Source organism: Dendrobates tinctorius, unplaced genomic scaffold (assembly GCF_039654945.1).
Source record: "Dendrobates tinctorius isolate UK_male_01 unplaced genomic scaffold, ASM3965494v1 ptg000021l, whole genome shotgun sequence".
Taxonomy (NCBI): Eukaryota; Metazoa; Chordata; class Amphibia; order Anura; family Dendrobatidae; genus Dendrobates; species Dendrobates tinctorius.
Window position 1 is genome coordinate 8,842,503 of NW_027361689.1, and position 14,006 is coordinate 8,856,508.

The 14,006-nt window shown below is 46.8% G+C and overlaps 1 long non-coding RNA gene across 1 annotated transcript in view; it reads left to right on the plus strand.

Moving 5' to 3' along the window:
- The window catches only part of LOC141083718 (uncharacterized), an 80,630-nt gene that overhangs the window by 35,413 nt on the left and 31,211 nt on the right, over positions 1–14,006 (plus strand). The gene's annotated exons all lie outside the window — the stretch shown is intronic.

The window sequence follows — 14,006 nt, forward strand, 5'->3', positions numbered from 1 at the left end:
TTGGAAGAGGTGGAGGATGATGAGTCACAAATGCCATTTGCTTAAGGACAGTCTGTGCTATGTTGTTCCTCACGGCCTAGGCAGGGGACACTTTGTGAATAGGATGAGGAGTCAATGGAGGAGGAAGACATCTCTCCAGAGGAGGGAGGTACACAATGCTCTAGTAGTCAGTATGTAGAGCGAGGGTGGGGTGATGCAGAGCAGGCAGAGATGACGCCTCAAGCAGGAGACAGCGTTTCTTGGCCAGTTGGGAGTCTGCAGCACATGGTTGATTTCATGCTGCACTGTCTGAGAAACGACCGCCGCATCACCCACATTCTCAACACGGCTGATTATTGGATGTACACCCTCCTAGATCCTCGCTACCGGGACAACTTACCAAGCCTCATAACACCGTTGAACCGGGAGTGTGAAATGCGGGAGTACCATGACACTCTGGTGCATTCCATCATTTTCTCCATTCCACCCGAGAGCAGTTCTGCTAGTGCTTTACAAAGCAGCTCTGTGCGTCGAGGCAGTGGAGGAAGCTCTGCACAAAGAGGGAGCAGAAGCAGCGCCTCAGCACAAGGCAAAACCAGTATGGCCAAAATGTGGCAAAGTTTTGTGTGCCCGCCACAAATGTCTACACCATCACAGACGGCTCCAGTCAGCACGAGGCAAGGTTTCCGTTAGATGGTGACAGACAACATGTCTTGCCCTCTCAATGTACTCCTAGACGGCTCTTCCGCCTTCAAGTTTTGGGTCTCTAAGCTGGATACCTGGCCAGAGCTTAGCCAGTATGCATTGGAGGTGCTGGCTTGCCCTGCTGCTAGTGTATTATCGGAACGCGTCTTTAGTGCCGCAGGTGGTGTACTAACAGACCGTCGCATGCGACTATCCTCTGATAACTTTGACCGGCTTACTTTTCTGAAAATGAACAAGGCCTGGATCTCCCCAGAATTTGCCAGTTCTCTTCCAGATTAAATAATTGGTTGGCAACAGTAACCAGGTCTCCTGTTGTGTTCATGTTTCTACCACCTGAACTGTAATCCCTGGGCTCCAACACCGCCAGTTGTTGCTCAGAAGTGCCGTCTGCACAGAAAAAAACACTAGCTCCTGTGTTAGTAGGGTTCAGTAACGTCAGCTGCTCCCCTGCTGTGTGTCCGGCAATATCTCCTGCTCCCTCCACATTCAAACTACATCAGATTTTAAACTTGCTCCAAGTAGGCCTCAGCCTACTCCATGATTGACCCTGGGCTCCAACACGACCAGTTGTTGCTCAGAAGTGCCGTCTGCACAGAAAAAAACACTAGCTGCTGTGTTAGAGGGGTTCAGTAACGCCAGCTCCCCTGCTGTGTGTCCGGCAAAATGTCCTGCTCCCTCCACATTCAAGCTACATCAGATTTTAAACTTGCTCCAAGTAGGCCTCAGCCTACACCATGATCGTAAATGGCTGCACATCCAGTTGGAAGAATGTCTCAAGTGGGGTACCACAGGGCTCTGTCCTGGGCCCTGTATTGTTCAACATCTTTATCAACGATTTAGATGAAGGAATTGAGGGTAAACTGATTAAATTTGCTGATGACACAAAGCTAGGAGGGATAGCTAATACTAGAGAAGAGAGAGAGGATTCAAAAAGATTTAAATAAACTGGAGAAGTGGGCAGCAACTAACAGAATGGTTTTTAACAGGGAGAAATGCAAAGTACTACATCTGGGCAAAAAAAATGAAAAAAGCATATATATAATGGGAGGAATAGGGCTAAGTGACAGCTCATGTGAAAAAGACTTGGGTATACTAATAGATCACAGACTGAATATGAGTCAACAGTGTGATGCAGCAGCAAAAAAGGCAAATGCAATTCTAGGATGTATTAACAGAAGCATACAGTCTAGATCACGTGAAGTCATTATTTCCCTCTACTCCTCTTTGGTGAGACCTCATCTGGAATATTGTGTCCAGTTTTGGGCACCACATTTTAAAAAAGACATCAACAAACTGGAGCAAGTTCAGAAAAGAGCAACCAGAATGGTGACCGGTCTGCAAACCCTGTCTTATGAGGAAAGGTTGCAGGATTTGGGAATGTTTAGTTTGCAAAAGAGAAGACTGAGAGGAGACTTAATAGCTGTCTACAAATATCTAAAGGGCTGTCACATTGTAGAAGGATCAACTTTATTCTCATTTGCACAAGGAAAGACTAGAAGCAATGGGATGAAACTGAATGGGAGGAGACACAGATTAGATATTAGAAAAAACTTTTTCACAGTTAGAGTGATCAATGAGTGGAACAGGCTGCCACGAGAAGTGGTGAGTTCTCCTTCAATGGAAGTCTTCAAACAGAGGCTGGACAGACATCTGACTGGGATGATTTAGCGAATCCTGCTTTGAGCAGGGGGTTGGACCAGATGGCCCAGGAGGTCCCTTCCAACTCTACGATTCTATGATTCTAAGATTCTATGATTCTTTGATTGATCCTGGGCTCCAACACTGCCAGTTGTTGCTCAGAAGTGCCGTCTGCACAGAAAAAACACTAGCTCCTGTGTTAGTGGAGTTCAGTAACGCCAGCTGCTCCCCTGCTGTGTGTCCGGCAATATCTCCTGCTCCCTCCACTTTCAAACTACATCAGATTTTAAACTTGCTCCAAGTAGGCCTCAGCCTACACCATGATTGATCCTGGGCTCCAACACCGCCAGTTGTTGCTCAGAAGTGCCGTCTGCACAGAAATAAACACTAGCTCCTGTGTTAGTGGGGTTCAGTAACGCCAGCTGCTCCCCTGCTGTGTGTCCGGCAGTATCTCCTGCTCCCTCCAAAATCAGACTGCATAAGATTGTAAACTTGCTCCAAGTAGGCCTCAGCCTACTCCATGATTGACCCTGGGCTCCAACACCGCCAGTTGTTGCTCAGAAGTGCCTTCTGCACATAGAAAAACACTAGCTCCTGTGTAAGTGGGGTTCAGTAACGCCAGCTGCTCCCCTGCCGTGTGTCCGGCAATATCTCCTACTCCCTCCACATTCACACTACATCAGATTTTAAACTTGCTCCAAGTAAGCCTCAGCCGACACCATGATTGATCCTGGGCTCCAACACCGCCAGTGTTATTGGGGTTCAGTAATGTCAGCTGATCCCCAGCTGTGTGTACAGCTATGTCTCCTGCTCGTTCAATACTCACACAACTAAAGATTTTAAACTTGCTGCAATTAGGACTCTTCCTCCACTCTGTTTGAACTGAAATCCCTGGGGTTGTGAGCTCATTTTCGGGTTTGCCTCTGGCTTCTGGTGAGGGTTATGAAGCTGGCTGTGCTGACAGAGGAGTAGTGAGTTCTCTATCTGGACTCCCTCTGTTGGTGAAGGGAGGTAATGAAGATGATCTAAATGGCAGGGACCGTCCACCTGAGGAAGAGGACTGCGATTGGACATCAGGAGTTTCTGATTGGATTGTAAGCAGCCGACTCCCTAGTTTCTTGCTGGTGATTTTTCCTGACTGTGGCTCCTGGTTTCCAGTTTGGTTCCTGCCTTCCTAAAGCTAAGTTTTCTCTGCTATTGTTCATATGAGTTTTTGTCTGATTTACTTAGTTTTTGTGTTCAGCCAGCCCTGGCTGGGACTGGGCTGAATCCCCATTTTGTCTCTGATCAGTTGATCTCTTTTGCTCTGTCTTCAGAATATACCTGAGTGCTGATATAGTGATTTGAAGTCTAGCGACTTCAGGGCCTTTTTCTATCAGACGTGTTGGGCATTCTTTTTGGCAGGGATTGCAGACAGCAGCTTTTCTTTACTGTCCTTTCTAGTTAGCGAGGGCCCCATCGTTTGCTCAACCTATATTTCTACCTGTGTCTGTGTTTTCATCTTTTTTCACCGACAATACATGTTGGGGGCTGTCTATTGCTTTGGGGTCTGCTCTGGGGCAGTTTAGATTTTCCCTTTCTTTTTTTAGGCTTATTTAGTTCTCCAGCCGTGACAAGGCGTCTAGGACCACCGTAGGCAAGCTCCACGGCTACTGCTAGTTGTTGTGGATAGGATCAGGGGTCTGCAATCTGCTAGTTACCAACCTCTCCGGTTTTCTGGGTTTAGCTTGCTTTTTGTTTTTTCCTCCTCGGTGACTCATTCATAACACCTTGGGCTCCAACACTGCCAGTTGCTGCTCAGAAGTGCCGTCTGCACAGTCAACATACTGTATGCTCCAGTGTTATTGGGGTTCAGTAATGTCAGCTGATCCCCAGCTGTGTGTACGGCATTGTCTCCTGCTCTGTCCACACCCACACAACTAAAGATTTTAAACTTGCTGCAATTAGGACTATTCCTCCTCTCTGTTTGAACTGTAATCCCTGGGCTCCAACACCGCCAGTTGCTGCTCAGAAGTGTCTTTGGCACAGGTAGTCCTTCCTGGCCAGTCTGGTTCCAGCACGCCAGCTGTTTCTGGGAAGTGTCAACATCAGTTTGTCACCAATACGTTGTCCTGTCGTGTTGCGGTCGGGTTAGCCGACTCTATAGTGCCTGCAGTTTAGGTGCTTCCTATGTGGGCTGCGGGTTCTGGCAATAAAGGCTGGTTCTGTAGTGCCAATAGGACAAGCACCCCCTGTAGGACTGTGGGTTTCGGTAACTGCGGCCGGCTCGCGGCCTTGCAACTTTATTTTTCATGGGTACCTTCTGCTACCCATCCGGGTTCCAGCACCGTCTGCTGGTTCTCGGCAGTGCCCCTGGCTTAGGTGCCTCCTTCTCGGTATCCGAGTTCCAGCAACGTCTGCTGGTCCTTGGTAGTGCTTTCTAGTACAGGTACCTCCTGCTTAGTCACCGAGTTCCAGTACCATCAGCTGGTCCTCGGTAGTGCCATTGGCTCTTGTTCCTTCTGCTACCCTTCCGGGTTCCAGCACCGTCAGCTGGTCCTCGGCAGTTCCATTGCCTTTTGTTCCTTCTGCTGCCCCTCCGGGTTCCAGCACCATCAGCTGGTTCTCGGCAGTGCCTTTGGCTTAGGTGCCTCCATCTCGGTATCTGAGTTCCAGCAACGTCTGCTGGTCCTTGGTAGTGCTTTCTAGCAGAGGTACCTCCTGCTTAGTCACCAGGTTCCAGTACCTTCAGCTGGTCCTCGGTAGTGCCATTGGCTCTTGTTCCTTCTGCTGCCCCTCCGGGTTCCAGCACCGTCAGCTGTTTCAGGGAAGTGTCAACGTCACTTTTGCACCAATACATTTTCCTGTCGTGTTGCGGTCGGGTTAGCCGACTCTATGGTGCCTGCAGTTTAGGTGCTTCCTATGTGGGCTGCGGGTTCTGGCAATAAAGGCTGGTTCCGTAGTGCCAATAGGACACGCACGCCCTGTAGGACTGTGGGTTTCGGTAACTGCGGCCGGCTTGCAGCCTTGCAACTTTGTTTTTCATGGGTACCTTCTGCTACCCATCTGAGTTCCAGCACCGTCAGCCGTTTCTCGGCAGTGCCTTTGGCTTAGGTGCCTCCTTCTCGGTATCCGAGTTCCAGCAACGTCTTCTGGTCCTTGGTAGTGCTTTCTAGCACAGGTACCTCCAGCTTAGTAACTGGGTTCCAGTACCATCAACTGGTTCTCAGTAGTTCCATTGGCTCTTGTTCCTTCTGCTACCCATCCGGGTTCCAGTACCGTCAGCTGGTTCTAGGCAGTTCCTCAGCCTTCTTGTACCTTCTGCTACATTTCCAAGTTCAAACTTTTTGAAATGGTTTTTGGTAATCACTCTGGATCTCCCTGACAACGACCCTGAAGACCACCCAAAAGAAGACCAAAAAGATGACCATGAAGAAGTTGACCAAGAGGACAAAGAACATGAAGATAACATTAAGCATAAGACTAAAAATCAGAGCAAAAGATATTATCTAAATTATAAGCAGAAGAAGACTAAGCAGTGTATGGGGGTGAGTCCGTTCCTCCTCGTGGTGCCCCTGGAAAATGCCTGCTGCTGCAGGCCAAACTGAACGCGGACAAATCCTGTTGTAAATCTTTTGTCATAGGCAGAACGGCTGGTGTAATCTTCAAACTTTTATAGATAGCAACTACAGGAATGCCTGTCACAAATAAGAATATGATGAAGAAGAAGAATAGGAAGAAGATGAAGAAGTAGAATATGAAGAAGAATAATAGTTGAATATGAAGAATGTAGAAAAAAAGAATAATAGGAAGAAGGTGAAGAAGAAGAAGATGAATAAGGTGAAGAAGAAGTTAATGAAAAAGATGCTGCTGCTGAGGATCATGAAGGAGAAAGTGTGGGAGAAGTAAAAAAGAAGGTGAAGAGCATGAAAGTAGTGAAACATACATATATGACAAAATATAAAAAAGGTTAACATAGTCAATATCTTTGTAACTCCGATCGTCTTTTAAAAAAATGTATTCCTGCTATTCCATTTGATTGGGCTAAACCTCTATGCCTTTTATGTCTCCTCCACCTCCCCCAATACATTCTACATTATTATTAGTTGTTTTTCTTCAAGTAGAATTAACCTACAAGGAAACAAAGGGTTTATTTTAATTCCGATATTTCTGTCCCATTGACTTGCATTGGTTTCTGGTATCGGAATCGGCAATAGCCCATACTTTTTTGGTATCAGTCCGATCCAATCCGATCCCATATTTCACGATATCGGTATCGCTCAACACTACTGCTGAGTCACAAGTTTTGTGACGCAACAGCGATCTCACCAGCGTGATCGCTGTGTGTGACACCTATCAGCGACCGGCCCCCCTGCCGGTATCGCTGATCGCTTTTGGAAAGCCCTGGACATTTCTTTGATCACTAGTCTCCCGCTGGCCAGCACACATCACTGCGTGTGACAGGAGGGACACCAGTGATCAGCTGGTAACTAAGGTACACATCGGGTTACTAAGGGACGTGCGTCACTTAGAAACCCGATGTGTACCTTAGTTACCCGCGCGCTGATGCAGGGAGCTGGTAACTAAGGTACATATCGGGTTTGTAAGAGACGCACGTCCCTTAGAAACCCGATGTGACACCATTGTTCTCAGCAGCAATCTGGAAGTCAGAGATGTTTCCAGGGGTCTTACCATGCTGTTTACCTTCCATTCAGCACTTTTTCCATCCATTTTCACTGTCCTCCAGACCCCCTTGTATGGTCTGCCGGAAAATATCTCAGATTTCCCATTGACTCCCATTAAATTCGTTATTCGAAACGAGCATCTGAGCATTTTAGTGCTCTCTCATTACTAGTAACAACCCTATTATAGTTTCATAGTTTTATGGTTGAAGGTAGACTTAAGCCCATCAAGTTTCACCTATAGCTTAACATGTTGATCCAGAGGAAAGGAAAACCCCCTATGGGGCAGACATTAATAGCTTCATATTAGGGGAATTATTCCTTCATCACTCCACACGGCAATCAGTCTAGTTCCCTGGATCAATGCCCCATCACATAATCTTGTGCCCATAACCTGTAATATCATATTTTTCAGGAAAGATATCAAGACCTTTATTAAATTTTAGTAGTGAATCAACCATTACAACATCATGTGGCAGAGAGTTCCTGTTAGGGATGGCAGAATGCACTAAATATAAATAATAGGAAGTGCGTTCGCCGCACGGGGTCCACCGTGCAGTAGGTGTAACAACCGCTGCTGAGTAATGGCAGACTAGCTATATGGCGGTATACTGCGCTCGGGTTAAACGTCACCCGAGGTGCGCAGAGCGGACTCACAGAGGTGCTTTAGTACAAAAAAAGCATAAACGCCGAGCCTGTTAGCTTCACAGGTCTCAGCTGGCGTACACACGGTATATGGTCACAGGACACGGCCCAAGGCAGAGGTCGGTGTCCGCCTTGACCTTCCGTGCGTGCGGCGTCACTACCGCGGACACCAGTAAGTGATGTTAACTGCAGCGCGGCGGTAACTACTGCCGCTGTACGACAGTGCCGTGAGGCATCACACTATCGGACGCTAGTGTAGCAGTGCGGTATGCACTGTGAAATATGGCTTGCCACTGACTGGCGCTGACTATAACTCTAATTCCCTATCCACATGCGTAATATCAGAGGGAAGGGGTTTCATAATGAGTCAGTCACCAGAATCATACATCCATCACCATTCACACATTGCAAGTATAGTCTATACTAGCGCATGGGCGAGCGGCCATTCGGGCCTTTTATAGCCATGCGCTTTCGGAACCTTCCAGACCTCTGAGATGGGCCAATCAGATCAGGACAAGGACCTGAGCATGTGACCCCCGATCTCCACTGGGAGATCGTCTCGTGGGCATGCCCAGTAGCGCGGCGAGAGAACGTAGCCTCTGGAGTGGTTTCCTGCAAAGCAGGTTGCGCTACCATTGTTGGTCCAGAGGTGGCAGCAACTTCCAGACCCAGAGAGCTGGTCTGAGCAGGGTGCCTGGATTGCCGAGATTGCTGTTCAGGTCCCTGAGCAGTCAGAAAGGAATGGGAGACTGCAGGATGTATGGCTCTGGATTCCTGCTGTGCAGCTGCAGGAATCTGATGCCTAACAGTTCCATAATCTCACTGCTCTTACAGTAAAGTATCTGTCTCTATGATTAAGTAAACCTTTCCTATAGATGTGGAGGATTCCCACTTGTCTAAGTGTAGAAAGATCTCTAGTATAAAGGGCCTTTTACATTCAGCGATACGACCCGGTCAGGATCGCTGGTGCATCGCTAAATGATCGCTAGTGAGCTTCCACACAGGAAGATCTCACAGCGACGCAGCGGACGATACTTACCTTTCACACACAGCGATCCAGACGTCCTCCCGCCCGCGTCCAGCGTCGCTCGTCTCACACAGCAGGAAGCGCCCAACGAGAAATGGAGCCGGACCTTCTCGCGCGATCAGCGACAGACAGCGGGGGAGCCAGTCGGAGGTAAGGATCACACATAGCGATATCGCTATAGCGTCACAAAATCAGTGACATTTTAGCGATATCGCTATGTGTAAAACCCCTTTAAGACTAGACCATAATATCCCAATTTTACTAATCACATAAATCTAACTTTATGGTATGAAAAATGTAGATTTTTTTGTCCTTCTGATAAATTCCCCTTATTTTTTCATCACTATTCATCATATTTTTTACTTATTGAATCAGCACCAATGGACCAAGGATACTTTTTATTTATTTTATTTAGTTAAAAGTTACAGATTTCCACTGGTCCAAACCTTTCAGATGTCCATTTAGGAACGTGTAATACAGCTTTAGTCCCCACACAGCGGTCAGACAGGCAGAAAATTCTTCACATTGGTGGTCACTTTTATATGAAGATTTATTTGAAACCTGTACTCATAAACTTTATAGGTTCATCATAGGGTTCATTTGATCAGACAAATGAACTGCATTGTGGGAGAACCACTCGCGTTTCATTACCATTTATTGCCTTTACACTGGTTCTAATGCTCCGGCACAATATTTTAAAGCAAATCTCAATTTCTTTATATTGTAATTATGGTATTTAAATGTGTCGCTGGCCACGGCTTTTTAACCATTGGGTGCATTGATTAAGTATTTATCTTTGGAGGATTTTTATCTAATTCTAGATTACATTCTGGGCTTCGCTGCTGACCTGAAATAAAGGCATTGACAGATCACTATATCAATGCAAAGCAGAAGTTACAGCCCTGTAACAATTCATCTGGAAGATAATAAGAGCCCGGAAAAAAGTGACATTTTACGTTGACATGAAGGAATTATCTCCGGCCATCCACTAACATTGCAGTGTGCCTGGAATCTGCAGTCATTGTTTATTACACATCCTTTCTTAACACTTAGCACAAATAAACTTCATGTAGAACATTATTAATGAGATATCCAATAGTATTGACTGGTTAATAAACTTATAAGGTCTCATTGGATTTACCAGATGCAACGTGTTCAACTGAGATTATTACCACTCAACATCCTCACTCAGACACTGGTAAATTGCTATTTTTTTGGATCTGACATCTGTTTCTGCATAAAATACTTATAGGAGTGCAGTTTTGCCTTTGAGTAATGCATACCTTGAATGCAGCAACACTGGTAGACATAGGCTATTAAGCTAAAGAGCACATGGAAGCAGTTGACATCTTTTTGGTCCATTTGCTATAGGTAGTTACTAGTGATGAGCGAGTACACTCGTTGCTCGGGTTTTCCCAAGTCCTCTGAGTATTTTGGCGTGCTCGGAGATTTAGTTTTCGTTGTCTTATGTGTATTATTTGTGACTTGTAGACAGGCTGAATACATGTGAGAATTCCCTGACAAACAGCCATTCCACACATGTATTCAAGCTGTCTAGCAGTCACAAATAGTGATGAGCAAGTATACTCATTGCTCGGGTTTTTCCGAGCATGCTCTGGTGTCCTCCGAGTATTTTGGCGTGCTCAGAGATTTAGAGCAGCTCAGGGGTGGGATTCAGCCGGTTCTCCCCAGTTCGGTGGAACCAGTTGTTGAAAGACCAGCTGGTTCCCCGAACTGGGGAGATCCAGAGTCGCGATCCGGTACTTTGATGTTGCTGCAGCCTGCCAGGCAAGGAGCAGGAGCAGAGGAGGACTCTTGCTCTGCTTCCTAGCCCCGCCCGCTGGATACCGTGCATTGATACGTGCTCTGCTCTGTCTTACTCTGACTACTGGACAGAGCACAGCACACCCCGGCGGCCCCCGCCCCACGCACTGATTCCTGCGGCGCAGTGCGGCTATTGGTGGGTAACTGGAGGCTGGAGCTGAGCTCGCTGGAGGAGTCACCGCTGCCCAGTCAATGTGAGCTGAGCCCAGGCCAGGCGTGATTTGCTTTCTGTGCACACTGTGACCCGGAGGAGCAGGACAGGCAGTGCAGGGCCTGGCCATCCAGGAGGCCTCCCTCAACTCAACCAACGCCAGGTCAGTTTTACTGTATGTGCTGTGTCCTATTGGGGACCTGTGCAGTGCTGCCTATTAGGGACCTGTGCCTGCCTATTGGGGACCTGTGCAGTGCTGCCTATGCTGTTAGGGACCTGTGCCTGCCTATTGGGGACCTGTGCTGCCTACTAAGGACCTGTGCCTAACTATTGGGGACCTGTGCAGTGCTGCCTAGGCTATTAGGGACCTGTGCCTGCCTAATGGGGACCTGTGCTGCCTACTAGGGACCTGTGCCTGCCTATTGGGGACCTGTGCTGCCTACTAGGGACTTGTGCCTGCCTATTGGGGACCTGTGCCTGCTATTGGGGACCTGTGCTGCCTACTAGAGACCTGTGCCTGCCTATTGGGGACCTGTGCCTGCCTACTAGGGACCTGTGCTGCCTATAGGGAACAATGCTGCCTATTGGGGACCTGTGCTGCCTATTATTGACCTGTGCTGCCTATTGGGGAACAGTGTTGCCTATTGGGGACCTGTGCTGCCTGTTGGGGAACAATGCTGCCTATTGGGGAACAATGCTGCTTATTGGGGACCTGTGCTGCCTATAGGAAACAATGCTGCCTATTGGGGACCTGTGCTGCCTATTATGGACCTGTGCTGCTTATAGGGAACAATGCTGCCTATTGGGGACCTGTGCCTGCCTATTGGGGAACAATGCTGCCTACTGGGGACCAATGCTGCCTATTGGGGACCAATGCTGCCTATAAGGAACAATGCTGCCTATTGGGGACCTGTGCTGTCTATAGGGACCTATGCCTGCCTATTGGGACCTGTGCCTGCCTATTGGGGACCATTCCAATTTATTTTTTTTTCAACTGTTTGACTGCGCCCCTACTTGTATATGTTTGAGGAAAAGGTGTGTGTAAATGGGTGTGGTTTAATAATGGGTGTGGCTTAAAATGGGTGTTGCTTAAAAATGGGGGTGGTTTTCCTACACACAAACACAGAACCTGTTGTTAAAAATTTGAATCCCACCACTGGAGCAGAGGATGCCTATCAGAGGGCAGAGGGGGCTCCTTCCCTCTGTCTGCTTTCTAAATGCTGTAGTCGATATCATTTGCAGTATTTAGCATGTTAAACTGCTGGGAGCGGTGCAGGCACCACTCCTGGCAGTGAGTTCCAGGTGTCAGCTGTCAGAATCAGCTGACACCTGTTAGCGTTCTCCCAGGCACGGCCTCCTGTGGGCAGTCAATCACCATGACGTACATACTGTATACTGCATTGATTGGGAACGCCTTCCTGACCGTGACATATATATTCTGCAAATGTTGTGAAAGGGATAAAATTCTAATTTTCCAACTTAGTAATATTTTCCACAAAATTTTGATTTGCGGCAAATAAATTTGCAAGAATTTCAATACTAAGCAAATCTTCCAAAGCCACAAAAGCCACCCTCTTACTATGACTCTGAAATTCATGTAGTAGTACATTCCTACTGAGCAACTTCTTCAAAATGAGCTTGTGTGAAAAAAATGTGCAAATCCTTTAAAGGGAACCTGTCAGCTGTTTTGGCCACCACTGCCTTTCAGGGCTTATCTACAGCATTCTATAATGCTGTATATAAGCCCCCGATCCGACCTGCAAGATAAGAAAAATATGTTTAATTCCACTCACCCAGGGGGGCGGCCCGGTCCAATGGGTGTCGCAGGTCCGGGTACAGCGCCTCACATCTTCTTGCGATGCTGCCCTCCTGCTTGCTTCATGGATTCCTGGCATTGCTCTTCTGTGTAGGCGTGCTTATCTGTCTTGTTGAGAGCAGAGAAGATTCCTGGTTTACTTTGAAGCTGTGAAATTAAGAAATGAATTAGTTGGAGAGAATGTCAGCCCCCTACCCATAACCTCAAGCTGCACCTGTAAACACATGAGAAGATACATTTATTACCTGTAACCCTCCTTAGGACTTATTTTGAAGTTGTTTTCCCAGTGTTCCCTTATTTTAAGCGGCCTGTCTGGTCTTACCTTAATCCTCTTGGTGGATTGGCCTCCCCTATCTTCCCATCACGGGTGTTTCTATATGAGGGTTGTTGGTCATCACATAAAAGTAAATGACTTAATTAAGGTAGACCTTGGAATGGTAAGCCAAACTAATTCTCAACAAGGAACATGATGAGTCAGTGCTATTTCTTCATTTGCAATCTTATCGTTCAGGTCACTCTAGAAGTTCTTGAATTTAACTGTCTGTATTTCAGTAGTCCTTTTCTGGAGCTTCTGATCCATTTCCCTTTTGAATTTTTTCAACACATCATCAGACATCTCTTTTTTCAGCATAGTTTGTAGAGTCTCAATTTCAGTTTCCATCTCTGTTAAGGAGTTTCAGTTCAAATCCCTCAGCAGTTCGATATACCCATTTAAACACACATTAGATAGTTCTTCCCATCTAGTTTTAAATATATCATCCTCACTTGGGAATGATGAGAACACCTGAAATCTAAGACCTCTATGGATTAATCTCTTTTGTACATACTGTACTTTTGCAAAAGCGCTTCTTTCCATTAGATTCTGGTCCTTTTTCTAAGTAAATCTTAAAACCTAAATTTTTACCAGTAACCTCCATAAAAGAACTGCAGTCATCTTTGAACACATCATTAAGCCATGTGTTGTCACGGGGCCTATAGTCCATTATAGGTTTGGATTCAACTGTGAAAAGCACAGAAAAATATGTTAACAACAAAAGAAAACCCAAATGCATAATGCTTGTGACTAAAGGTACTGTCACACTTAGCGATGTACCAGCGATCCCGACCAACGATATGACGCGGTCAGGATCACTGGTACATCGCTAAGTGGTCGCTAGTGAGCTGCCACACAGGCAGATCTCACCAGCGACATCGCTGGGGACGGGGATCGCTACTTACCTGTCACACCAGGTGATCCTGCGTCCTCCCGCCCGGCTCCACGCGTCGCTCGTCGTCACAGCAGGAAGCGCCACAGGAAGCTGACGACGAGAAACAGTCCTGAACGTTCTCGCGCGATCAGCAAGAACCAGCGGGGGAGCCGGTCGTAGGTAAGTATCAGACACAGAGATATCGCTAGCAATATCGCTATAACGTCACTAGTTATAGCGATATTGCTAGCGATATCTCTTAGTGTGACATGCCCTTAACACCAGCATATGTAAATGAGAATTTCACAAGAAAACAAAAAGAAAACCACTCCAAAGATATATTGTAAACAGGAGAAATTGGAGTTTAAGTGGT